Source organism: Gavialis gangeticus, unplaced genomic scaffold (assembly GCF_001723915.1).
Source record: "Gavialis gangeticus isolate Ggan-Ray unplaced genomic scaffold, GavGan_comp1, whole genome shotgun sequence".
Lineage (NCBI taxonomy): Eukaryota > Metazoa > Chordata > Crocodylia > Gavialidae > Gavialis > Gavialis gangeticus.
Genome location: NW_017729029.1, coordinates 46,553,033 through 46,557,186, shown reverse-complemented (window position 1 = coordinate 46,557,186; position 4,154 = coordinate 46,553,033). Strand labels below are relative to the sequence as shown.

Below are 4,154 nucleotides of genomic sequence, written 5' to 3'. Positions count from 1 at the left end.
GCTGAGCAGAACACCTGCTCGATCACTTCCTACAATGCTGTGAACAAAAGACCTGCCATGCAAAACCCACAGCTTTCTGTTGTTGTAATGAACAGTTCACACTCGTAGAACTCCTTCCACAGCAACCTGTTAGGCCCCCAGTCCAGAAAAGTAGCACTGCAGCCAGAAGCCTGATGTCACTCTATGGTCTGACTGGTGTCCCTGCAAGAAGAATGTTACCACTTGTCTTTTTCTGTTTGCTCAGAGATTTAAGATTTTGACAATGGTCTGGATCAGAACTAAAAGCTGGGTAAATTCAAGGCCATTGTTCATATTGCTTTCTGGAAAAGAAAACACTTGCATCTTGGATGATGCACAAGTTGCGGCCTGTGCTTTGTGGGTAACTAAATGGACACAGTGCGCTAGTCCTCCTCTTGTTCCACAATAAGAGACTCTTTTGAATTTTCCATTCAAATATCACATCCTAGATCTTTTGAAAACCTCAAGGAATCTGGTATTTGTTCAGCACGTGTTTAAACTAGGTGAGTTTGACTGGACAAATCTTTTAGAAACCAGACACAACAATAACTTATCTACCCTAATACACTCTGGGTGCCAAGCATTTTTAGCTGCATGACTTCACCGCCCCTGCCTTTTACTTTCCAAAGAATCAGTGTAATTTGGGCCAGGCAAGGGGATGGCATTGAACAGGCACAGAGATGCAGTACGAGGCCAAAGCAAACCAGACAGAGGTGGCTGTTACCACAGGAAACTGCTCAGATTGCCCCCAGTGCCCTTCAGTACTGGCATGCATAACTAGCAGGTTGGAAGAGAAAGCTTCACTAAAGGACTTGAGCTCAAGCAGGGCTGGATTAACCTTTTAGCGGGCCCTGGGCAAACGAACTTGTGAGCCCCGGGCTGGTCAATACCAACCTCTGCACCCCAGCACCGCTGCCTGTGGGGAGCTGGGCTTGGAGCTACTGTTAGGAAGCAGCCACTGTGGTGGCAAGGCCGGTGGAGGGGAAGGGAAGGGAGGTAGACAGGGCCATTTGCATCCCTGCCAGAGGGAAAGGGGCTGCTCCCCTGCAGCTCATGGCCTTAGACATGTGCCTAGTTTGGCTATGCATTAATCCAGCCCTAGGCTCCAACACCCATCTGCTCTGCAGTGGTAGCAGACAGTGCCAGTGTGCAAACCAGTCCTTTTCTTTTTGAACTTGGAAGAAACAAATGGTCAATTTGTCGCCACCAACATGTTGCCTGGAAGCTAGAGGGAAGGTTCACAACACAAAGAACAGGTTTAGCTTAATAGCTCCGAGAGAATCAAAATATTGCGGACAAAGATTACCTTTTGAGAGAGACATTTAAGACACACAGGAGTTCTAATAAGAAAGAACTGGACCCTGTGGGTATGGAGTATTCAGTGATAGAAAAACCAAGGCTTGGCCCCTTTTACTTGTTTGCCTGGATTGGGTATTAGCCACATGCTAATCAATCACCTCTTGAGTGAAAGGGAGGCATTTTAACTCCCACCCCTTTCTATGTGTAGGGAGATACTCTTTATGAAGTCACAAGCTAAGCTTGCAAACCACTCTGGGGTCCATTTAAGTGAAAAGGTACTGCATTACATATCAAGCCCCTTAAAATGACTTGACATTACTCCAGTAGCTATTATCTCACTGCATGCTAATGCATTACTAAAGCCTGAGGGCATGAACAGGGGGAAAGGAGTTTCACAGGTGTTAATGCAGTTAATGCCTGCTCTTCCTAGTGATTACACACAGATGGAAAGAGTCCAGCTAAACTGTGAGCCTAGAGTGAGTTGCTGGGCTGACAATTAGGGAAGAAAAAAGTCTTTTACAGGAAAACATTTAGCAAGTTCACTCCCACACAGAATTATCAAACTCCAAGTCCTTTGCAGAGCCCAAGTCCTAAAAAAAAAAAAAAAAAAAAATACCAGAAAGAAATATTCTTAGATGCACTGATCTCTTTCTTTTCATACAAATTGCCCTTTGTATGAAAGTCTATCATCACACAGTTGCCTAGAAATGATCTGACAGCCACTTTTCTCTGCAAAGAGAGCAAATTACTCACTGGCAAGTCTAAGGCTAGGGACAGAAGTTACATATAAACCAGCTTAAGTGATCAGAAACCAGTTTAAATCTGTAACACAATGAAGTTCAGTGCACATAAACCACTTTCAAAATGGTCAAAACCAGTTTAACGTAAACCTGGATGGATGTAGTATTAGACTTAACTGATTTAGGTCAAACCAGTTTATGGAACGTCTGTCCCAGATCCCCTCTTGATTCAAGCTAACTTACAGTCCCCCAGCATCCCAGGATGCCTTGCAGCCCTGGGCTGGGCTGTCTGCTCCAGCAGAGCAGTCTCTGCCCCATGCCTCTACTCCCAATCCAGCAGCAATACCACTGCTCTAGCTGACAAAAAAAGCAGGTGGGGGGCAAAACCCTAGCACTGGACCCCAGGAAGGAAAGGAGGGAAGCCCTTGGAGACTTTTCCCCCATTCTTGCTTGTGGGGTGTAGCCAAGCTCAAGCCCAGGCTGGGCAGCCTGGCTGAGTGTGACTGGAAGTGTTAACTTCCTTCACCCCCGCCCGCCCCCAGCTGGGGTCTGCTTGGCTGAGGCTGGGGGGAAGCTATCAGAGGCTCCCCTACTGCAACAGGCAGCATGCACAGGCCCTGGCCCAGCTAGCTTAGTATCATGGTGGCGGTGGCCAGGGGTGGATGGGGACGGGGGACTCAGATGGCCAGACTTGGCTGGGGCCTGGGCACACCCCCATCTCTGTTCGAGCAAGGGGCAGATGAAGCCTCTGAGGGCTTCCCTCTCAGCTTCCTTCTGGCAGTGACTAGCAAGCTGGGAGGCATGCTCTAATGCCCACCCCCCCCCCAGCTTCTGGCCTGAGCTGCTGCAGGCATGTGGCAGCATTTCCAGAAACAGAAGTAAATGTCTGTTCACTTGCTTATCGGTTCAGTCTATGCAGTTTAGGCTAACCTGCAAAGACTGAACTGATTTAGCCTCAGGGTTTTTTGACTGCCTGTACTTAGCCTAAGGGTTTTCATAGGACAGTCATTTAATAAGATACATGAGGAGTCCTGGGAACAGGGAGCAGAACCAGGTTCCTGTTAAATTAGGCCTTTCCTAATTCCTGGGCAAGTGGCTTGACAAAGAAGCTACTGTACAAAAAGGCTGACAAGAAAAACTCAGCGGCAGCCAGCCTTTTTAATGAAGAGACTGCAATGGCAAGTACATCTTACATGCTCCGAGAACACCTGTTGAATCAAGCTCCCAGGGAACTTGCGACAAAGGAATATCTAGGTTTTGGATCCCAACTGGCTTTAGGTGTGAATCAAGCACTAAGTGCATTTTTACATGTGCTGTTGGATGTGGTACCGGGTACTTTAATTAGCAAGCTGCATCAATAAAAAGCGCCCATGCATCAGCCTTGGCACACATTCCCACGCTGAAAAAATGGCAGTGGGGTGCTCTGAACTAAAGCTCATAGACGTGTTTTATTCCAAAGTGTCCCACTGCCATTTTGCCAGTGCGGACACGTGCAGTGATGCTGGTACACATGAGGTGTGAGGCTGCTGAAGCACATCCATTTCCATGCTTCAGCAGCCTCAATTCATCAAGTCTGCTCTGATACGCTGGATTTCCAGTGCATCGGAGCAAGCTCCCCACATGTGCATAGGAGCCCTTAGCTATTCAGCTCATTCAAGCCTGGTAATTCTAGTTACGCCCAGAGAGTACAACTGGGAAATTTGGAAGTCAAAATAGTAATATGCCTTTGGGGTTTAGATTTCTCCAAGATGAGCATCAAATGAGCCAGGAAATCCTGGATTACACCTTTGGATTTAGGGACCTAAATTTTCCCGTGAGTCTTACCTCAGGCATTAGAGTCCTTTTTCAGATTTAGCATTCCATTAAATGCTTCAGCCAAAAGTTAATATTAAAAAAAAAGCTGATGCTCAGATCAGAATTGCGAAGGAGGAGACCATTAGGTCTTTTACGACCAGGTCACTAAATCATTGGATGCAGGGGTGGCAGTGGATATAGTTTTCCTAGACTTCAGGAAGGCTTTTGATACTGTCTCTCACCCCATTCTCATTAGGAAGCTGGGGGACTGTGGCGTAGACACCCATACAGTCCAATGGGTCG

At 47.1% G+C, this 4,154-nt stretch overlaps 1 protein-coding gene across 2 annotated transcripts in view; it reads right to left on the bottom strand.

The window, feature by feature from the left end:
- The window catches only part of CAPN6 (calpain 6), a 144,463-nt gene that overhangs the window by 138,108 nt on the left and 2,201 nt on the right, over positions 1-4,154 (bottom strand). Inside the window, exon 1 of one of the 2 annotated variants that reach the window (XM_019521525.1) lies at positions 1,325-1,653. The exons of the other annotated variant lie outside the window; for it this stretch is intronic. The gene's annotated coding sequence lies outside the window, so the exon portion shown is untranslated. Of the gene's footprint in view, positions 1-1,324; positions 1,654-4,154 lie in introns of those variants that run through there. 2 annotated transcript variants of the gene reach the window in all.